Below are 19,164 nucleotides of genomic sequence, written 5' to 3' on the forward strand. Positions count from 1 at the left end.
AGTGCAATTCTCACAGTGAAGTTGGTCAGATGGAAAAAATAAAGGATCCAAATATATATATTTTTGATTGTCTCATAATTAGTTACAATTGTATTTCTAGTCTGCTCACTAAAAAAGAGTCTTTGTCAGAAGTCAGATTTGAACCCAAGGCTACATTTGGAGGCTGGAAAGGACAGTTTCATCACTAGAGTTGGTTAGAGGCTAAGTAAAGTGTCCAAACTGTAGAATTTACTCTCTAAACGTTGATTCCAAGTCAGCTGACTTCAAAAGGTCAATTGTCAGAAGTGGGATTTGAACCCACGCCTCCATTTGGAGACCAGAAACCTCAGCAACTGAGAAGGGGGATGTGTCTTGAGTCTGGCGCCTTAGACCACTCGGCCATTCTGACATATTCTACAAGTAATTGAGATGCAATTCTATCAGTGAAGTTGTTCAGATGGCATAATAAAGGATGTAAAATATATTATTTGTCGTCTCATAATTAATTCCATTTCTATTTCTAGTCTAGTCATTCCAAAAGAGCATTTGTCAGAAGTGTGAGTAGATCCTGCACCTCCATTGGGGAATCAGAAAACTCAGCAAATGAGAGGGGTGAAAATTCTTGAGTTTGGCGCCTTGGAGCACTGTGCCTTTTTGACATATTCACCCAAATAACTGAAGTGCAATTCTCACAGTGAAGTTGGTCAGATGGAAAAAATAAAGGATCCAAATATATATATTTTTGATTGTCTCATAATTAGTTACAATTGTATTTCTAGTCTGCTCACTACAAAAGAGTCTTTGTCAGAAGTCCGATTTGAATCCAAGGCTACATTTGGAGGCTGGAAAGGACAGTTTTATCACTAGAGTTGGTTAGAAGCGAAGGAAAGTGTCCAAACTGTAGAATTAAATCTCTAAACGTTGATTGCAAGTCAGTTGACTTCAAAAGAACCATTGTCAGAAGTGGAATTTGAACCCACGCCTCCATTTGGAGACCAGAAACCTCAGCAACTGAGAAGGGGGATGTGTCTTGAGTCTGGCGCCTTAGACCACTCGGCCATTCTGACATATTCCGCAAATAGTTGAGGTGAAATTCTATCAGTGAAGTTCGTCAGATGTCATAATAAAGGATGTAAAATATACTATTTGTTGTCTCATAATTAATTCCATTTCTATTTCTAGTCTAGTCATTCCAAAAGAGCATTTGTCAGAAGTGTGAGTAGATCCCGCACCTCCATTGGGGAATCAGAAAACTCAGCAACTGAGAGGGGTGAAAATTCTTGAGTTTGGCGCCTTGGAGCACTGTGCCTTTTTGACATATTCACCCAAATAACTGAAGTGCAATTCTCACAGTGAAGTTGGTCAGATGGAAAAAATAAAGGATCCAAATATATATATTTTTGATTGTCTCATAATTAGTTACAATTATATTTCTAGTCTGCTCACTACAAAAGAGTCTTTGTCAGAAGTCCGATTTGAACCCAAGGCTACATTTGGAGGCTGGAAAGGACAGTTTTATAACTAGAGCTGGTTAGAAGCGAAGCAAAGTGTCCAAACTGTAGAATTTACTCTCTAAACGTTGATTCCAAGTCAGTTGACTTCAAAAGATCCATTGTCAGAAGTGGGATTTGAACCCACACCTCCATTTGGAGACCAGAAACCTCAGCAACTGAGAAGGGGGATGTGTCTTGAGTCTGGCGCCTTAGACCACTCGGCCATTCTGACATATTCTGCAAATAGTTGAGGTGAAATTCTATCAGTGAAGTTCTTCAGATGTCATAATAAAGGATGTAAAATATATTATTTGTTGTCTCATAATTAATTCCATTTCTATTTCTAGTCTAGTCATTCCAAAAGAGCATTTGTCAGAAGTGTGAGTAGATCCCGCACCTCCATTGGGGAATCAGAAAACTCAGCAACTGAGAGGGGTGAAAATTCTTGAGTTTGGCGCCTTGGAGCACTGTGCCTTTTTGACATATTCACCCAAATAACTGAAGTGCAATTCTCACAGTGAAGTTGGTCAGATGGAAAAAATAAAGGATCCAAATATATATATTTTTGATTGTCTCATAATTAGTTACAATTATATTTCTAGTCTGCTCACTACAAAAGAGTCTTTGTCAGAAGTCCGATTTGAACCCAAGGCTACATTTGGAGGCTGGAAAGGACAGTTTTATCACTAGAGCTGGTTAGAAGCGAAGCAAAGTGTCCAAACTGTAGAATTTACTCTCTAAACGTTGATTCCAAGTCAGTTGACTTCAAAAGATCCATTGTCAGAAGTGGGATTTGAACCCACGCCTCCATTTGGAGACCAGAAACCTCAGCAACTGAGAAGGGGGATGTGTCTTGAGTCTGGCGCCTTAGACCACTCGGCCATTCTGACATATTCTGCAAGTAGTTGAGGTGCAATTCTATCAGTGAAGTTGTTCAGATGGCATAATAAAGGATGTAAAATATATTATTTGTTGTCTCATAATTAATTCCATTTCTATTTCTAGTCTAGTCATTCCAAAAGAGCATTTGTCAGAAGTGTGAGTAGATCCCGCACCTCCATTGGGGAATCAGAAAACTCAGCAAGTGAGAGGGGTGAAAATTCTTGAGTTTGGCGCCTTGGAGCACTGTGCCTTTTTGACATATTCACCCAAATAACTGAAGTGCAATTCTCACAGTGAAGTTGGTCAGATGGAAAAAATAAAGGATCCAAATATATATATTTTTGATTGTCTCATAATTAGTTACAATTGTATTTCTAGTCTGCTCACTACAAAAGAGTCTTTGTCAGAAGTCCGATTTGAATCCAAGGCTACATTTGGAGGCTGGAAAGGACAGTTTTATCACTAGAGCTGGTTAGAAGTGAAGGAAAGTGTCCAAACTATAGAATTAAATCTCTAAACGTTGATTGCAAGTCAGTTGACTTCAAAAGAACCATTGTCAGAAGTGGGATTTGAACCCACGCCTCCATTTGGAGACCAGAAACCTCAGCAACTGAGAAGGGGGATGTGTCTTGAGTCTGGCGCCTTAGACCACTCGGCCATTCTGACATATTCCGCAAATAGTTGAGGTGAAATTCTATCAGTGAAGTTCTTCAGATGTCATAATAAAGGATGTAAAATATATTATTTGTTGTCTCATAATTAATTCCATTTCTATTTCTAGTCTAGTCATTCCAAAAGAGCATTTGTCAGAAGTGTGAGTAGATCCCGCACCTCCATTGGGGAATCAGAAAACTCAGCAACTGAGAGGGGTGAAAATTCTTGAGTTTGGCGCCTTGGAGCACTGTGCCTTTTTGACATATTCACCCAAATAACTGAAGTGCAATTCTCACAGTGAAGTTGGTCAGATGGAAAAAATAAAGGATCCAAATATATATATTTTTGATTGTCTCATAATTAGTTACAATTATATTTCTAGTCTGCTCACTACAAAAGAGTCTTTGTCAGAAGTCAGATTTGAACCCAAGGCTACATTTGGAGGCTGGAAAGGACAGTTTTATCACTAGAGCTGGTTAGAAGCGAAGCAAAGTGTCCAAACTGTAGAATTTACTCTCTAAACGTTGATTCCAAGTCAGTTGACTTCAAAAGATCCATTGTCAGAAGTGGGATTTGAACCCACGCCTCCATTTGGAGACCAGAAACCTCAGCAACTGAGAAGGGGGATGTGTCTTGAGTCTGGCGCCTTAGACCACTCGGCCATTCTGACATATTCTGCAAGTAGTTGAGGTGCAATTCTATCAGTGAAGTTGTTCAGATGGCATAATAAAGGATGTAAAATATATTATTTGTTGTCTCATAATTAATTCCATTTCTATTTCTAGTCTAGTCATTCCAAAAGAGCATTTGTCAGAAGTGTGAGTAGATCCCGCACCTCCATTGGGGAATCAGAAAACTCAGCAACTGAGAGGGGTGAAAATTCTTGAGTTTGGCGCCTTGGAGCACTGTGCCTTTTTGACATATTCACCCAAATAACTGAAGTGCAATTCCCACAGTGAAGTTGGTCAGATGGAAAAAATAAAGGATCCAAATATATATATTTTTGATTGTCTCATAATTAGTTACAATTGTATTTCTAGTCTGCTCACTAAAAAAGAGTCTTTGTCAGAAGTCAGATTTGAACCCAAGGCTATATTTGGAGGCTGGAAAGGACAGTTTCATCACTAGAGTTGGTTAGAAGCGAAGGAAAGTGTCCAAACTGTAGAATTAAATCTCTAAACGTTGATTGCAAGTCAGTTGACTTCAAAAGAACCATTGTCAGAAGTGGGATTTGAACCCACGCCTCCATTTGGAGACCAGAAACCTCAGCAACTGAGAAGGGGGATGTGTCTTGAGTCTGGCGCCTTAGACCACTCGGCCATTCTGACATATTCTGCAAATAGTTGAGGTGAAATTCTATCAGTGAAGTTCTTCAGATGTCATAATAAAGGATGTAAAATATATTATTTGTTGTCTCATAATTAATTCCATTTCTATTTCTAGTCTAGTCATTCCAAAAGAGCATTTGTCAGAAGTGTGAGTAGATCCCGCACCTCCATTGGGGAATCAGAAAACTCAGCAACTGAGAGGGGTGAAAATTCTTGAGTTTGGCACCTTGGAGCACTGTGCCTTTTTGACATATTCACCCAAATAACTGAAGTGCAATTCTCACAGTGAAGTTGGTCAGATGGAAAAAATAAAGGATCCAAATATATATATTTTTGATTGTCTCATAATTAGTTACAATTATATTTCTAGTCTGCTCACTACAAAAGAGTCTTTGTCAGAAGTCCGATTTGAACCCAAGGCTACATTTGGAGGCTGGAAAGGACAGTTTTATCACTAGAGCTGGTTAGAAGCGAAGCAAAGTGTCCAAACTGTAGAATTTACTCTCTAAACGTTGATTCCAAGTCAGTTGACTTCAAAAGATCCATTGTCAGAAGTGGGATTTGAACCCACGCCTCCATTTGGAGACCAGAAACCTGAGCAACTGAGAAGGGGGATGTGTCTTGAGTCTGGCGCCTTAGACCACTCGGCCATTCTGACATATTCTGCAAGTAGTTGAGGTGCAATTCTATCAGTGAAGTTGTTCAGATGGCATAATAAAGGATGTAAAATATATTATTTGTTGTCTCATAATTAATTCCATTTCTATTTCTAGTCTAGTCATTCCAAAAGAGCATTTGTCAGAAGATGTGAGTAGATCCCGCACCTCCATTGGGGTATCAGAAAACTCAGCAACTGAGAGGGGTGAAAATTCTTGAGTTTGGCGCCTTGGAGCACTGTGCCTTTTTGACATATTCACCCAAATAACTGAAGTGCAATTCCCACAGTGAAGTTGGTCAGATGGAAAAAATAAAGGATCCAAATATATATATTTTTGATTGTCTCATAATTAGTTACAATTGTATTTCTAGTCTGCTCACTAAAAAAGAGTCTTTGTCAGAAGTCAGATTTGAACCCAAGGCTACATTTGGAGGCTGGAAAGGACAGTTTCATCACTAGAGTTGGTTAGAGGCTAAGTAAAGTGTCCAAACTGTAGAATTTACTCTCTAAACGTTGATTCCAAGTCAGCTGACTTCAAAAGATCCATTGTCAGAAGTGGGATTTGAACCCACGCCTCCATTTGGAGACCAGAAACCTCAGCAACTGAGAAGGGGGATGTGTCTTGAGTCTGGCGCCTTAGACCACTCGGCCATTCTGACATATTCTGCAAGTAGTTGAGGTGCAATTCTATCAGTGAAGTTGTTCAGATGGCATAATAAAGGATGTAAAATATATTATTTGTTGTCACATAATTAATTCCATTTCTATTTCTAGTCTAGTCATTCCAAAAGAGCATTTGTCAGAAGTGTGAGTAGATCCCGCACCTCCATTGGGGTATCAGAAAACTCAGCAACTGAGAGGGGTGAAAATTCTTGAGTTTGGCGCCTTGGAGCACTGTGCCTTTTTGACATATTCACCCAAATAACTGAAGTGCAATTCCCACAGTGAAGTTGGTCAGATGGAAAAAATAAAGGATCCAAATATATATATTTTTGATTGTCTCATAATTAGTTACAATTGTATTTCTAGTCTGCTCACTAAAAAAGAGTCTTTCTCAGAAGTTAGATTTGACCCCAAGGCTACATTTGGAGGCTGGAAAGGACAGTTTCATCACTAGAGTTGGTTAGAGGCTAAGTAAAGTGTCCAAACTGTAGAATTTACTCTCTAAACGTTGATTCCAAGTCAGCTGACTTCAAAAGATCCATTGTCAGAAGTGGGATTTGAACCCACGCCTCCATTTGGAGACCAGAAACCTCAGCAACTGAGAAGGGGGATGTGTCTTGAGTCTGGCGCCTTAGACCACTCGGCCATTCTGACATATTCTACAAGTAATTGAGATGCAATTCTATCAGTGAAGTTGTTCAGATGGCATAATAAAGGATGTAAAATATATTATTTGTTGTCTCATAATTAATTCCATTTCTATTTCTAGTCTAGTCATTCCAAAAGAGCATTTGTCAGAAGTGTGAGTAGATCCCGCACCTCCATTGGGGAATCAGAAAACTCAGCAACTGAGAGGGGTGAAAATTCTTGAGTTTGGCTCCTTGGAGCACTGTGCCTTTTTGACATATTCACCCAAATAACTGAAGTGCAATTCTCACAGTGAAGTTGGTCAGATGGAAAAAATAAAGGATCCAAATATATATATTTTTGATTGTCTCATAATTAGTTACAATTATATTTCTAGTCTGCTCACTACAAAAGAGTCTTTGTCAGAAGTCCGATTTGAACCCAAGGCTACATTTGGAGGCTGGAAAGGACAGTTTAATCACTAGAGCTGGTTAGAAGCGAAGCAAAGTGTCCAAACTGTAGAATTTACTCTCTAAACGTTGATTCCAAGTCAGTTGACTTCAAAAGATCCATTGTCAGAAGTGGGATTTGAACCCACGCCTCCATTTGGAGACCAGAAACCTCAGCAACTGAGAAGGGGGATGTGTCTTGAGTCTGGCGCCTTAGACCACTCGGCCATTCTGACATATTCTGCAAGTAGTTGAGGTGCAATTCTATCAGTGAAGTTGTTCAGATGGCATAATAAAGGATGTAAAATATATTATTTGTTGTCTCATAATTAATTCCATTTCTATTTCTAGTCTAGTCATTCCAAAAGAGCATTTGTCAGAAGTGTGAGTAGATCCCGCACCTCCATTGGGGTATCAGAAAACTCAGCAACTGAGAGGGGTGAAAATTCTTGAGTTTGGCGCCTTGGAGCACTGTGCCTTTTTGACATATTCACCCAAATAACTGAAGTGCAATTCCCACAGTGAAGTTGGTCAGATGGAAAAAATAAAGGATCCAAATATATATATTTTTGATTGTCTCATAATTAGTTACAATTGTATTTCTAGTCTGCTCACTAAAAAAGAGTCTTTGTCAGAAGTCAGATTTGAACACAAGGCTACATTTGGAGGCTGGAAAGGACAGTTTCATCACTAGAGTTGGTTAGAGGCTAAGTAAAGTGTCCAAACTGTAGAATTTACTCTCTAAACGTTGATTGCAAGTCAGCTGACTTCAAAAGATCCATTGTCAGAAGTGGGATTTGGACCCACGCCTCCATTTGGAGACCAGAAACCTCAGCAACTGAGAAGGGGGATGTGTCTTGAGTCTGGCGCCTTAGACCACTCGGCCATTCTGACATATTCTGCAAGTAGTTGAGGTGCAATTCTATCAGTGAAGTTGTTCAGATGGCATAATAAAGGATGTAAAATATATTATTTGTTGTCTCATAATTAATTCCATTTCTATTTCTAGTCTAGTCATTCCAAAAGAGCATTTGTCAGAAGTGTGAGTAGATCCCGCACCTCCATTGGGGAATCAGAAAACTCAGCAACTGAGAGGGGTGAAAATTCTTGAGTTTGGCGCCTTGGAGCACTGTGCCTTTTTGACATATTCACCCAAATAACTGAAGTGCAATTCCCACAGTGAAGTTGGTCAGATGGAAAAAATAAAGGATCCAAATATATATATTTTTGATTGTCTCATAATTAGTTACAATTGTATTTCTAGTCTGCTCACTAAAAAAGAGTCTTTGTCAGAAGTCAGATTTGAACCCAAGGCTACATTTGGAGGCTGGAAAGGACAGTTTCATCACTAGAGTTGGTTAGAAGCGAAGGAAAGTGTCCAAACTGTAGAATTAAATCTCTAAACGTTGATTGCAAGTCAGTTGACTTCAAAAGAACCATTGTCAGAAGTGGGATTTGAACCCACGCCTCCATTTGGAGACCAGAAACCTCAGCAACTGAGAAGGGGGATGTGTCTTGAGTCTGGCACCTTAGACCACTCGGCCATTCTGACATATTCCGCAAATAGTTGAGGTGAAATTCTATCAGTGAAGTTCTTCAGATGTCATAATAAAGGATGTAAAATATATTATTTGTTTTCTCATAATTAATTCCATTTCTATTTCTAGTCTAGTCATATTCCGCAAATAGTTGAGGTGAAATTCTATCAGTGAAGTTCTTCAGATGTCATAATAAAGGATGTAAAATATATTATTTGTTGTCTCATAATTAATTCCATTTCTATTTCTAGTCTAGTCATTCCAAAAGAGCATTTGTCAGAAGTGTGAGTAGATCCCGCACCTCCATTGGGGAATCAGAAAACTCAGCAACTGAGAGGGGTGAAAATTCTTGAGTTTGGCGCCTTGGAGCACTGTGCCTTTTTGACATATTCACCCAAATAACTGAAGTGCAATTCTCACAGTGAAGTTGGTCAGATGGAAAAAATAAAGGATCCAAATATATATATTTTTGATTGTCTCATAATTAGTTACAATTATATTTCTAGTCTGCTCACTACAAAAGAGTCTTTGTCAGAAGTCCGATTTGAACCCAAGGCTACATTTGGAGGCTGGAAAGGACAGTTTTATCACTAGAGCTGGTTAGAAGCGAAGCAAAGTGTCCAAACTGTAGAATTTACTCTCTAAACGTTGATTCCAAGTCAGTTGACTTCAAAAGATCCATTGTCAGAAGTGGGATTTGAACCCACGCCTCCATTTGGAGACCAGAAACCTCAGCAACTGAGAAGGGGGATGTGTCTTGAGTCTGGCGCCTTAGACCACTCGGCCATTCTGACATATTCTGCAAGTAGTTGAGGTGCAATTCTATCAGTGAAGTTGTTCAGATGGCATAATAAAGGATGTAAAATATATTATTTGTTGTCTCATAATTAATTCCATTTCTATTTCTAGTCTAGTCATTCCAAAAGAGCATTTGTCAGAAGATGTGAGTAGATCCCGCACCTCCATTGGGGTATCAGAAAACTCAGCAACTGAGAGGGGTGAAAATTCTTGAGTTTGGCGCCTTGGAGCACTGTGCCTTTTTGACATATTCACCCAAATAACTGAAGTGCAATTCCCACAGTGAAGTTGGTCAGATGGAAAAAATAAAGGATCCAAATATATATATTTTTGATTGTCTCATAATTAGTTACAATTGTATTTCTAGTCTGCTCACTAAAAAAGAGTCTTTGTCAGAAGTCAGATTTGAACCCAAGGCTACATTTGGAGGCTGGAAAGGACAGTTTCATCACTAGAGTTGGTTAGAGGCTAAGTAAAGTGTCCAAACTGTAGAATTTACTCTCTAAACGTTGATTCCAAGTCAGCTGACTTCAAAAGATCCATTGTCAGAAGTGGGATTTGAACCCACGCCTCCATTTGGAGACCAGAAACCTCAGCAACTGAGAAGGGGGATGTGTCTTGAGTCTGGCACCTTAGACCACTCGGCCATTCTGACATATTCCGCAAATAGTTGAGGTGAAATTCTATCAGTGAAGTTCTTCAGATGTCATAATAAAGGATGTAAAATATATTATTTGTTTTCTCATAATTAATTCCATTTCTATTTCTAGTCTAGTCATATTCCGCAAATAGTTGAGGTGAAATTCTATCAGTGAAGTTCTTCAGATGTCATAATAAAGGATGTAAAATATATTATTTGTTGTCTCATAATTAATTCCATTTCTATTTCTAGTCTAGTCATTCCAAAAGAGCATTTGTCAGAAGTGTGAGTAGATCCCGCACCTCCATTGGGGAATCAGAAAACTCAGCAACTGAGAGGGGTGAAAATTCTTGAGTTTGGCGCCTTGGAGCACTGTGCCTTTTTGACATATTCACCCAAATAACTGAAGTGCAATTCTCACAGTGAAGTTGGTCAGATGGAAAAAATAAAGGATCCAAATATATATATTTTTGATTGTCTCATAATTAGTTACAATTATATTTCTAGTCTGCTCACTACAAAAGAGTCTTTGTCAGAAGTCCGATTTGAACCCAAGGCTACATTTGGAGGCTGGAAAGGACAGTTTTATCACTAGAGCTGGTTAGAAGCGAAGCAAAGTGTCCAAACTGTAGAATTTACTCTCTAAACGTTGATTCCAAGTCAGTTGACTTCAAAAGATCCATTGTCAGAAGTGGGATTTGAACCCACGCCTCCATTTGGAGACCAGAAACCTCAGCAACTGAGAAGGGGGATGTGTCTTGAGTCTGGCGCCTTAGACCACTCGGCCATTCTGACATATTCTGCAAGTAGTTGAGGTGCAATTCTATCAGTGAAGTTGTTCAGATGGCATAATAAAGGATGTAAAATATATTATTTGTTGTCTCATAATTAATTCCATTTCTATTTCTAGTCTAGTCATTCCAAAAGAGCATTTGTCAGAAGATGTGAGTAGATCCCGCACCTCCATTGGGGTATCAGAAAACTCAGCAACTGAGAGGGGTGAAAATTCTTGAGTTTGGCGCCTTGGAGCACTGTGCCTTTTTGACATATTCACCCAAATAACTGAAGTGCAATTCCCACAGTGAAGTTGGTCAGATGGAAAAAATAAAGGATCCAAATATATATATTTTTGATTGTCTCATAATTAGTTACAATTGTATTTCAAGTCTGCTCACTAAAAAAGAGTCTTTGTCAGAAGTCAGATTTGAACCCAAGGCTACATTTGGAGGCTGGAAAGGACAGTTTCATCACTAGAGTTGGTTAGAGGCTAAGTAAAGTGTCCAAACTGTAGAATTTACTCTCTAAACGTTGATTCCAAGTCAGCTGACTTCAAAAGATCCATTGTCAGAAGTGGGATTTGAACCCACGCCTCCATTTGGAGACCAGAAACCTCAGCAACTGAGAAGGGGGATGTGTCTTGAGTCTGGCGCCTTAGACCACTCGGCCATTCTGACATATTCTGCAAGTAGTTGAGGTGCAATTCTATCAGTGAAGTTGTTCAGATGGCATAATAAAGGATGTAAAATATATTATTTGTTGTCTCATAATTAATTCCATTTCTATTTCTAGTCTAGTCATTCCAAAAGAGCATTTGTCAGAAGTGTGAGTAGATCCCGCACCTCCATTGGGGTATCAGAAAACTCAGCAACTGAGAGGGGTGAAAATTCTTGAGTTTGGCGCCTTGGAGCACTGTGCCTTTTTGACATATTCACCCAAATAACTGAAGTGCAATTCCCACAGTGAAGTTGGTCAGATGGAAAAAATAAAGGATCCAAATATATATATTTTTGATTGTCTCATAATTAGTTACAATTGTATTTCTAGTCTGCTCACTAAAAAAGAGTCTTTGTCAGAAGTCAGATTTGAACCCAAGGCTACATTTGGAGGCTGGAAAGGACAGTTTCATCACTAGAGTTGGTTAGAGGCTAAGTAAAGTGTCCAAACTGTAGAATTTACTCTCTAAACGTTGATTCCAAGTCAGCTGACTTCAAAAGATCCATTGTCAGAAGTGGGATTTGGACCCACGCCTCCATTTGGAGACCAGAAACCTCAGCAACTGAGAAGGGGGATGTGTCTTGAGTCTGGCGCCTTAGACCACTCGGCCATTCTGACATATTCTACAAGTAATTGAGATGCAATTCTATCAGTGAAGTTGTTCAGATGGCATAATAAAGGATGTAAAATATATTATTTGTTGTCTCATAATTAATTCCATTTCTATTTCTAGTCTAGTCATTCCAAAAGAGCATTTGTCAGAAGTGTGAGTAGATCCCGCACCTCCATTGGGGAATCAGAAAACTCAGCAACTGAGAGGGGTGAAAATTCTTGAGTTTGGCTCCTTGGAGCACTGTGCCTTTTTGACATATTCACCCAAATAACTGAAGTGCAATTCTCACAGTGAAGTTGGTCAGATGGAAAAAATAAAGGATCCAAATATATATATTTTTGATTGTCTCATAATTAGTTACAATTATATTTCTAGTCTGCTCACTACAAAAGAGTCTTTGTCAGAAGTCCGATTTGAACCCAAGGCTACATTTGGAGGCTGGAAAGGACAGTTTAATCACTAGAGCTGGTTAGAAGCGAAGCAAAGTGTCCAAACTGTAGAATTTACTCTCTAAACGTTGATTCCAAGTCAGTTGACTTCAAAAGATCCATTGTCAGAAGTGGGATTTGAACCCACGCCTCCATTTGGAGACCAGAAACCTCAGCAACTGAGAAGGGGGATGTGTCTTGAGTCTGGCGCCTTAGACCACTCGGCCATTCTGACATATTCTGCAAGTAGTTGAGGTGCAATTCTATCAGTGAAGTTGTTCAGATGGCATAATAAAGGATGTAAAATATATTATTTGTTGTCTCATAATTAATTCCATTTCTATTTCTAGTCTAGTCATTCCAAAAGAGCATTTGTCAGAAGTGTGAGTAGATCCCGCACCTCCATTGGGGTATCAGAAAACTCAGCAACTGAGAGGGGTGAAAATTCTTGAGTTTGGCGCCTTGGAGCACTGTGCCTTTTTGACATATTCACCCAAATAACTGAAGTGCAATTCCCACAGTGAAGTTGGTCAGATGGAAAAAATAATGGATCCAAATATATATATTTTTGATTGTCTCATAATTAGTTACAATTGTATTTCTAGTCTGCTCACTAAAAAAGAGTCTTTGTCAGAAGTCAGATTTGAACACAAGGCTACATTTGGAGGCTGGAAAGGACAGTTTCATCACTAGAGTTGGTTAGAGGCTAAGTAAAGTGTCCAAACTGTAGAATTTACTCTCTAAACGTTGATTGCAAGTCAGCTGACTTCAAAAGATCCATTGTCAGAAGTGGGATTTGGACCCACGCCTCCATTTGGAGACCAGAAACCTCAGCAACTGAGAAGGGGGATGTGTCTTGAGTCTGGCGCCTTAGACCACTCGGCCATTCTGACATATTCTACAAGTAATTGAGATGCAATTCTATCAGTGAAGTTGTTCAGATGGCATAATAAAGGATGTAAAATATATTATTTGTTGTCTCATAATTAATTCCATTTCTATTTCTAGTCTAGTCATTCCAAAAGAGCATTTGTCAGAAGTGTGAGTAGATCCCGCACCTCCATTGGGGAATCAGAAAACTCAGCAACTGAGAGGGGTGAAAATTCTTGAGTTTGGCGCCTTGGATCACTGTGCCTTTTTGACATATTCACCCAAATAACTGAAGTGCAATTCTCACAGTGAAGTTGGTCAGATGGAAAAAATAAAGGATCCAAATATATATATTTTTGATTGTCTCATAATTAGTTACAATTATATTTCTAGTCTGCTCACTACAAAAGAGTCTTTGTCAGAAGTCAGATTTGAACCCAAGGCTACATTTGGAGGCTGGAAAGGACAGTTTTATCACTAGAGCTGGTTAGAAGCGAAGCAAAGTGTCCAAACTGTAGAATTTACTCTCTAAACGTTGATTCCAAGTCAGCTGACTTCAAAAGATCCATTGTCAGAAGTGGGATTTGAACCCACGCCTCCATTTGGAGACCAGAAACCTCAGCAACTGAGAAGGGGGATGTGTCTTGAGTCTGGCGCCTTAGACCACTCGGCCATTCTGGAATATTCTACAAGTAATTGAGATGCAATTCTATCAGTGAAGTTGTTCAGATGGCATAATAAAGGATGTAAAATATATTATTTGTTGTCTCATAATTAATTCCATTTCTATTTCTAGTCTAGTCATTCCAAAAGAGCATTTGTCAGAAGTGTGAGTAGATCCCTCACCTCCATTGGGGAATCAGAAAACTCAGCAACTGAGAGGGGTGAAAATTCTTGAGTTTGGCGCCTTGGAGCACTGTGCCTTTTTGACATATTCACCCAAATAACTGAAGTGCAATTCTCACAGTGAAGTTGGTCAGATGGAAAAAATAAAGGATCCAAATATATATATTTTTGATTGTCTCATAATTAGTTACAATTATATTTCTAGTCTGCTCACTACAAAAGAGTCTTTGTCAGAAGTCAGATTTGAACCCAAGGCTACATTTGGAGGCTGGAAAGGACAGTTTTATCACTAGAGCTGGTTAGAAGCGAAGCAAAGTGTCCAAACTGTAGAATTAAATCTCTAAACATTGATTGCAAGTCAGTTGACTTCAAAAGAACCACTGTCAGAAGTGGGATTTGAACCCACGCCTCCATTTGGAGACCAGAAACCTCAGCAACTGAGAAGGGGGATGTGTCTTGAGTCTGGCGCCTTAGACCACTCGGCCATTCTGACACATTCAGCAAGTAGTTGAGGTGCAATTCTATCAGTGAAGTTGTTCAGATGGCATAATAAAGGATGTAAAATATATTATTTGTTGTCTCATAATTAATTCCATTTCTATTTCTAGTCTAGTCATTCCAAAAGAGCATTTGTCAGAAGTGTGAGTAGATCCCACACCTCCATTGGGGAATCAGAAAACTCAGCAAGTGAGAGGGGTGAAAATTCTTGAGTTTGGCGCCTTGGAGCACTGTGCCTTTTTGACATATTCACCCAAATAACTGAAGTGCAATTCTCACAGTGAAGTTGGTCAGATGGAAAAAATAAAGGATCCAAATATATATATTTTTGATTGTCTCATAATTAGTTACAATTGTATTTCTAGTCTGCTCACTACAAAAGAGTCTTTGTCAGAAGTCCGATTTGAATCCAAGGCTACATTTGGAGGCTGGAAAGGACAGTTTTATCACTAGAGCTGGTTAGAAGCGAAGGAAAGTGTCCAAACTGTAGAATTAAATCTCTAAACGTTGATTGCAAGTCAGTTGACTTCAAAAGAACCATTGTCAGAAGTGGAATATGAACCCACGCCTCCATTTGGAGACCAGAAACCTCAGCAACTGAGAAGGGGGATGTGTCTTGAGTCTGGCGCCTTAGACCACTCGGCCATTCTGACATATTCCGCAAATAGTTGAGGTGAAATTCTATCAGTGAAGTTCTTCAGATGTCATAATAAAGGATGTAAAATATATTATTTGTTGTCTCATAATTAATTCCATTTCTATTTCTAGTCTAGTCATTCCAAAAGAGCATTTGTCAGAAGTGTGAGTAGATCCCGCACCTCCATTGGGGAATCAGAAAACTCAGCAACTGAGAGGGGTGAAAATTCTTGAGTTTGGCGCCTTGGAGCACTGTGCCTTTTTGACATATTCACCCAAATAACTGAAGTGCAATTCTCACAGTGAAGTTGGTCAGATGGAAAAAATAAAGGATCCAAATATATATATATATGTGATTGTCTCATAATTAGTTACAATTATATTTCTAGTCTGCTCACTACAAAAGAGTCTTTGTCAGAAGTCAGATTTGAACCCAAGGCTACATTTGGAGGCTGGAAAGGACAGTTTTATCACTAGAGCTGGTTAGAAGCGAAGCAAAGTGTCCAAACTGTAGAATTAAATCTCTAAACATTGATTGCAAGTCAGCTGACTTCAAAAGAACCACTGTCAGAAGTGGGATTTGAACCCACGCCTCCATTTGGAGACCAGAAACCTCAGCAACTGAGAAGGGGGATGTGTCTTGAGTCCGGCGCCTTAGACCACTCGGCCATTCTGACACATTCAGCAAGTAGTTGAGGTGCATTTCTATCAGTGAAGTTGTTCAGATGGCATAATAAAGGATGTAAAATATATTATTTGTTGTCTCATAATTAATTCCATTTCTATTTCTAGTCTAGTCATTCCAAAAGAGCATTTGTCAGAAGTGTGAGTAGATCCCGTACTCCATTGGGGAACCAGAAAACTCAGCAACTGAGAGGGGTGAAAATTCTTGAGTTTGGCGCCTTGGAGCACTGTGCCTTTTTGACATATTCACCCAAATAACTGAAGTGCAATTCTCACAGTGAAGTTGGTCAGATGGAAAAAATAAAGGATCCAAATATATATATTTTTGATTGTCTCATAATTAGTTACAATTATATTTCTAGTCTGCTCACTACAAAAGAGTCTTTGTCAGAAGTCCGATTTGAACCCAAGGCTACATTTGGAGGCTGGAAAGGACAGTTTTATCACTAGAGCTGGTTAGAAGCGAAGCAAAGTGTCCAAACTGTAGAATTTACTCTCTAAACGTTGATTCCAAGTCAGTTGACTTCAAAAGATCCATTGTCAGAAGTGGGATTTGAACCCACGCCTCCATTTGGAGACCAGAAACCTCAGCAACTGAGAAGGGGGATGTGTCTTGAGTCTGGCGCCTTAGACCACTCGGCCATTCTGACATATTCTGCAAGTAGTTGAGGTGCAATTCTATCAGTGAAGTTGTTCAGATGGCATAATAAAGGATGTAAAATATATTATTTGTTGTCTCATAATTAATTCCATTTCTATTTCTAGTCTAGTCATTCCAAAAGAGCATTTGTCAGAAGTGTGAGTAGATCCCGCACCTCCATTGGGGTATCAGAAAACTCAGCAACTGAGAGGGGTGAAAATTCTTGAGTTTGGCGCCTTGGAGCACTGTGCCTTTTTGACATATTCACCCAAATAACTGAAGTGCAATTCCCACAGTGAAGTTGGTCAGATGGAAAAAATAAAGGATCCAAATATATATATTTTTGATTGTCTCATAATTAGTTACAATTGTATTTCTAGTCTGCTCACTAAAAAAGAGTCTTTGTCAGAAGTCCGATTTGAATCCAAGGCTACATTTGGAGGCTGGAAAGGACAGTTTTATCACTAGAGCTGGTTAGAAGCGAAGGAAAGTGTCCAAACTGTAGAATTAAATCTCTAAACGTTGATTGCAAGTCAGTTGACTTCAAAAGAACCATTGTCAGAAGTGGGATTTGAACCCACGCCTCCATTTGGAGACCAGAAACCTCAGCAACTGAGAAGGGGAATGTGTCTTGAGTCTGGCGCCTTAGACCACTCGGCCATTCTGACATATTCTGCAAATAGTTGAGGTGAAATTCTATCAGTGAAGTTCTTCAGATGTCATAATAAAGGATGTAAAATATATTATTTGTTGTCTCATAATTAATTCCATTTCTATTTCTAGTCTAGTCATTCCAAAAGAGCATTTGTCAGAAGTGTGAGTAGATCCCGCACCTCCATTGGGGAATCAGAAAACTCAGCAACTGAGAGGGGTGAAAATTCTTGAGTTTGGCGCCTTGGAGCACTGTGCCTTTTTGACATATTCACCCAAATAACTGAAGTGCAATTCTCACAGTGAAGTTGGTCAGATGGAAAAAATAAAGGATCCAAATATATATATTTTTGATTGTCTCATAATTAGTTACAATTGTATTTCTAGTCTGCTCACTACAAAAGAGTCTTTGTCAGAAGTCAGATTTGAACCCAAGGCTACATTTGGAGGCTGGAAAGGACAGTTTTATCACTAGAGCTGGTTAGAAGCGAAGCAAAGTGTCCAAACTGTAGAATTAAATCTCTAAACATTGATTGCAAGTCAGTTGACTTCAAAAGAACCACTGTCAGAAGTGGGATTTGAACCCACGCCTCCATTTGGAGACCAGAAACCTCAGCAACTGAGAAGGGGGATGTGTCTTGAGTCTGGCGCCTTAGACCACTCGGCCATTCTGACACATTCAGCAAGTAGTTGAGGTGCAATTCTATCAGTGAAGTTGTTCAGATGGCATAATAAAGGATGTAAAATATATTATTTGTTGTCTCATAATTAATTCCATTTCTATTTCTAGTCTAGTCATTCCAAAAGAGCATTTGTCAGAAGTGTGAGTAGATCCCGCACCTCCATTGGGGAATCAGAAAACTCAGCAAGTGAGAGGTGTAACAACAATGAGTTTTACATAGTAATTAACTCAAATGATATATAGGGAATTTGAATAATTAATCAAGAATTTGATTAATATATATCTCAGATGACAGTTACATTTAATTTTATTGATTATGAAAAATAGCTCAATTGCCAATACCAATACTAATCACAGGGCACTGTAATTTACTCATTAATATGTCAATATTACATTCTTCATATCAATTATTGTGATCTCTTACTGTAAATTACTGCAGATCAAACCGTGGTATGTCCAGCACACCACTGTAGACCTATCAATTTTCAATAAAGTTATCACGCCTTATAATTCAAGGAAAAGTATTCTCTGGCCATGAAAATATTATCCTATCCTTATGATAAATTTAGTTTCTAAATTTAGAGCTTGTAGCTAAAGATCAGAACATTTCAGTGACTCGTAATGTGAGTGGGGTGGAGTCCAGGCCAATCATTTTATATATGGGTTTTTAATAATTCAACTAGTAATACATCAAACTACAAATCACACAGAGTAAATATGCGTACGAAAATACAGACAATAAACATTTACAAGACATAACGGAATCCAAATAAAAGAGAGAGAGAGAGAGAGAGAGAGAGAGAGCGAGAGAGAGAGAGAGAGAGAGAGAAGTGTAGAAAGCGAGAGAGATCACAGAATGAGCTCAGGTATGAAAATCAGTCAGTAAACCTTAGTGGAACCAACAACGAATCAAATAATAGCAACACTTTAAAGCAGCATTTAAATCTCCATAGAAAACGATACTTGCATGGCCCAGTGGGTGAGCGTGGTACCGGCGACGCACGTGTGATGTCACGTGGTCCTTTGAAAACTGCGCGCGTGGGCCGGAGGCCGTGTGACGCGCGTGCAAGCTGCGCTGGATCTTGGCGTGAGCGTGGAGTCACGTGTTCCTTTGATGCAAAGAGGTGTTCGTTCACCTTCGCGCGGTATTTGAAAGGTTCAACAAACAATGTTCCAGAATTCGTCTTCATTGTGTGGAGAGGCGAATAGTTGAATAAACTTAGTAAAGAAAAGAAAAGAAAACAACGAAAATGAAAGTTTCCAAATGAGCCATGAAAATGGCTTTCCTCTCCTCAGTCCGTGTGCTGAGGGGGGAGGAGAACTGAGCGCGGCCCGAGGCCGCGCGGAGCGACGTGTCCGAGAACGGAGAACGGGAAGAAGAGCAGAAGAGAGAGGCGGACCTTGTTCGGTCGA

At 39.2% G+C, this 19,164-nt stretch overlaps 27 non-coding genes across 27 annotated transcripts; all 27 read right to left on the reverse strand.

Annotated features, from left to right (window-relative positions):
• Positions 1-276: 276 nt before the first annotated feature.
• On the reverse strand, positions 277-388 carry trnal-caa (transfer RNA leucine (anticodon CAA)). Its single transcript has 2 exons — positions 351-388; positions 277-322 (listed from the first exon to the last, which is right to left on the reverse strand). It is a non-coding gene; the product is annotated as a tRNA-Leu (tRNA).
• A 546-nt stretch (positions 389-934) lies between these two features.
• trnal-caa (transfer RNA leucine (anticodon CAA)) lies at positions 935-1,046 on the reverse strand. Its single transcript has 2 exons — positions 1,009-1,046; positions 935-980 (listed from the first exon to the last, which is right to left on the reverse strand). It is a non-coding gene; the product is annotated as a tRNA-Leu (tRNA).
• Positions 1,047-1,592: 546 nt separating this feature from the next.
• Positions 1,593-1,704, reverse strand: trnal-caa (transfer RNA leucine (anticodon CAA)). Its single transcript has 2 exons — positions 1,667-1,704; positions 1,593-1,638 (listed from the first exon to the last, which is right to left on the reverse strand). It is a non-coding gene; the product is annotated as a tRNA-Leu (tRNA).
• A 546-nt stretch (positions 1,705-2,250) lies between these two features.
• Positions 2,251-2,362, reverse strand: trnal-caa (transfer RNA leucine (anticodon CAA)). The gene is made up of 2 exons: positions 2,325-2,362; positions 2,251-2,296 (listed from the first exon to the last, which is right to left on the reverse strand). It is a non-coding gene; the product is annotated as a tRNA-Leu (tRNA).
• A 546-nt stretch (positions 2,363-2,908) lies between these two features.
• On the reverse strand, positions 2,909-3,020 carry trnal-caa (transfer RNA leucine (anticodon CAA)). The gene is made up of 2 exons: positions 2,983-3,020; positions 2,909-2,954 (listed from the first exon to the last, which is right to left on the reverse strand). It is a non-coding gene; the product is annotated as a tRNA-Leu (tRNA).
• A 546-nt stretch (positions 3,021-3,566) lies between these two features.
• trnal-caa (transfer RNA leucine (anticodon CAA)) lies at positions 3,567-3,678 on the reverse strand. The gene is made up of 2 exons: positions 3,641-3,678; positions 3,567-3,612 (listed from the first exon to the last, which is right to left on the reverse strand). It is a non-coding gene; the product is annotated as a tRNA-Leu (tRNA).
• Positions 3,679-4,224: 546 nt separating this feature from the next.
• Positions 4,225-4,336, reverse strand: trnal-caa (transfer RNA leucine (anticodon CAA)). The gene is made up of 2 exons: positions 4,299-4,336; positions 4,225-4,270 (listed from the first exon to the last, which is right to left on the reverse strand). It is a non-coding gene; the product is annotated as a tRNA-Leu (tRNA).
• Positions 4,337-4,882: 546 nt separating this feature from the next.
• On the reverse strand, positions 4,883-4,994 carry trnal-caa (transfer RNA leucine (anticodon CAA)). The gene is made up of 2 exons: positions 4,957-4,994; positions 4,883-4,928 (listed from the first exon to the last, which is right to left on the reverse strand). It is a non-coding gene; the product is annotated as a tRNA-Leu (tRNA).
• Positions 4,995-5,541: 547 nt separating this feature from the next.
• On the reverse strand, positions 5,542-5,653 carry trnal-caa (transfer RNA leucine (anticodon CAA)). The gene is made up of 2 exons: positions 5,616-5,653; positions 5,542-5,587 (listed from the first exon to the last, which is right to left on the reverse strand). It is a non-coding gene; the product is annotated as a tRNA-Leu (tRNA).
• Positions 5,654-6,199: 546 nt separating this feature from the next.
• Positions 6,200-6,311, reverse strand: trnal-caa (transfer RNA leucine (anticodon CAA)). Its single transcript has 2 exons — positions 6,274-6,311; positions 6,200-6,245 (listed from the first exon to the last, which is right to left on the reverse strand). It is a non-coding gene; the product is annotated as a tRNA-Leu (tRNA).
• Positions 6,312-6,857: 546 nt separating this feature from the next.
• trnal-caa (transfer RNA leucine (anticodon CAA)) lies at positions 6,858-6,969 on the reverse strand. The gene is made up of 2 exons: positions 6,932-6,969; positions 6,858-6,903 (listed from the first exon to the last, which is right to left on the reverse strand). It is a non-coding gene; the product is annotated as a tRNA-Leu (tRNA).
• Positions 6,970-7,515: 546 nt separating this feature from the next.
• On the reverse strand, positions 7,516-7,627 carry trnal-caa (transfer RNA leucine (anticodon CAA)). Its single transcript has 2 exons — positions 7,590-7,627; positions 7,516-7,561 (listed from the first exon to the last, which is right to left on the reverse strand). It is a non-coding gene; the product is annotated as a tRNA-Leu (tRNA).
• A 546-nt stretch (positions 7,628-8,173) lies between these two features.
• Positions 8,174-8,285, reverse strand: trnal-caa (transfer RNA leucine (anticodon CAA)). The gene is made up of 2 exons: positions 8,248-8,285; positions 8,174-8,219 (listed from the first exon to the last, which is right to left on the reverse strand). It is a non-coding gene; the product is annotated as a tRNA-Leu (tRNA).
• A 668-nt stretch (positions 8,286-8,953) lies between these two features.
• trnal-caa (transfer RNA leucine (anticodon CAA)) lies at positions 8,954-9,065 on the reverse strand. The gene is made up of 2 exons: positions 9,028-9,065; positions 8,954-8,999 (listed from the first exon to the last, which is right to left on the reverse strand). It is a non-coding gene; the product is annotated as a tRNA-Leu (tRNA).
• Positions 9,066-9,612: 547 nt separating this feature from the next.
• Positions 9,613-9,724, reverse strand: trnal-caa (transfer RNA leucine (anticodon CAA)). The gene is made up of 2 exons: positions 9,687-9,724; positions 9,613-9,658 (listed from the first exon to the last, which is right to left on the reverse strand). It is a non-coding gene; the product is annotated as a tRNA-Leu (tRNA).
• Positions 9,725-10,392: 668 nt separating this feature from the next.
• Positions 10,393-10,504, reverse strand: trnal-caa (transfer RNA leucine (anticodon CAA)). Its single transcript has 2 exons — positions 10,467-10,504; positions 10,393-10,438 (listed from the first exon to the last, which is right to left on the reverse strand). It is a non-coding gene; the product is annotated as a tRNA-Leu (tRNA).
• Positions 10,505-11,051: 547 nt separating this feature from the next.
• trnal-caa (transfer RNA leucine (anticodon CAA)) lies at positions 11,052-11,163 on the reverse strand. Its single transcript has 2 exons — positions 11,126-11,163; positions 11,052-11,097 (listed from the first exon to the last, which is right to left on the reverse strand). It is a non-coding gene; the product is annotated as a tRNA-Leu (tRNA).
• A 546-nt stretch (positions 11,164-11,709) lies between these two features.
• On the reverse strand, positions 11,710-11,821 carry trnal-caa (transfer RNA leucine (anticodon CAA)). Its single transcript has 2 exons — positions 11,784-11,821; positions 11,710-11,755 (listed from the first exon to the last, which is right to left on the reverse strand). It is a non-coding gene; the product is annotated as a tRNA-Leu (tRNA).
• Positions 11,822-12,367: 546 nt separating this feature from the next.
• On the reverse strand, positions 12,368-12,479 carry trnal-caa (transfer RNA leucine (anticodon CAA)). Its single transcript has 2 exons — positions 12,442-12,479; positions 12,368-12,413 (listed from the first exon to the last, which is right to left on the reverse strand). It is a non-coding gene; the product is annotated as a tRNA-Leu (tRNA).
• A 546-nt stretch (positions 12,480-13,025) lies between these two features.
• Positions 13,026-13,137, reverse strand: trnal-caa (transfer RNA leucine (anticodon CAA)). The gene is made up of 2 exons: positions 13,100-13,137; positions 13,026-13,071 (listed from the first exon to the last, which is right to left on the reverse strand). It is a non-coding gene; the product is annotated as a tRNA-Leu (tRNA).
• Positions 13,138-13,683: 546 nt separating this feature from the next.
• On the reverse strand, positions 13,684-13,795 carry trnal-caa (transfer RNA leucine (anticodon CAA)). Its single transcript has 2 exons — positions 13,758-13,795; positions 13,684-13,729 (listed from the first exon to the last, which is right to left on the reverse strand). It is a non-coding gene; the product is annotated as a tRNA-Leu (tRNA).
• Positions 13,796-14,341: 546 nt separating this feature from the next.
• trnal-caa (transfer RNA leucine (anticodon CAA)) lies at positions 14,342-14,453 on the reverse strand. The gene is made up of 2 exons: positions 14,416-14,453; positions 14,342-14,387 (listed from the first exon to the last, which is right to left on the reverse strand). It is a non-coding gene; the product is annotated as a tRNA-Leu (tRNA).
• Positions 14,454-14,999: 546 nt separating this feature from the next.
• trnal-caa (transfer RNA leucine (anticodon CAA)) lies at positions 15,000-15,111 on the reverse strand. The gene is made up of 2 exons: positions 15,074-15,111; positions 15,000-15,045 (listed from the first exon to the last, which is right to left on the reverse strand). It is a non-coding gene; the product is annotated as a tRNA-Leu (tRNA).
• A 548-nt stretch (positions 15,112-15,659) lies between these two features.
• trnal-caa (transfer RNA leucine (anticodon CAA)) lies at positions 15,660-15,771 on the reverse strand. The gene is made up of 2 exons: positions 15,734-15,771; positions 15,660-15,705 (listed from the first exon to the last, which is right to left on the reverse strand). It is a non-coding gene; the product is annotated as a tRNA-Leu (tRNA).
• Positions 15,772-16,316: 545 nt separating this feature from the next.
• Positions 16,317-16,428, reverse strand: trnal-caa (transfer RNA leucine (anticodon CAA)). Its single transcript has 2 exons — positions 16,391-16,428; positions 16,317-16,362 (listed from the first exon to the last, which is right to left on the reverse strand). It is a non-coding gene; the product is annotated as a tRNA-Leu (tRNA).
• Positions 16,429-16,974: 546 nt separating this feature from the next.
• trnal-caa (transfer RNA leucine (anticodon CAA)) lies at positions 16,975-17,086 on the reverse strand. Its single transcript has 2 exons — positions 17,049-17,086; positions 16,975-17,020 (listed from the first exon to the last, which is right to left on the reverse strand). It is a non-coding gene; the product is annotated as a tRNA-Leu (tRNA).
• A 546-nt stretch (positions 17,087-17,632) lies between these two features.
• Positions 17,633-17,744, reverse strand: trnal-caa (transfer RNA leucine (anticodon CAA)). Its single transcript has 2 exons — positions 17,707-17,744; positions 17,633-17,678 (listed from the first exon to the last, which is right to left on the reverse strand). It is a non-coding gene; the product is annotated as a tRNA-Leu (tRNA).
• Between the last annotated feature and the right edge of the window lie 1,420 nt (positions 17,745-19,164).

This window comes from Carassius gibelio, chromosome A20 (genome assembly GCF_023724105.1).
Source record: "Carassius gibelio isolate Cgi1373 ecotype wild population from Czech Republic chromosome A20, carGib1.2-hapl.c, whole genome shotgun sequence".
NCBI classification, from domain to species: domain Eukaryota; kingdom Metazoa; phylum Chordata; class Actinopteri; order Cypriniformes; family Cyprinidae; genus Carassius; species Carassius gibelio.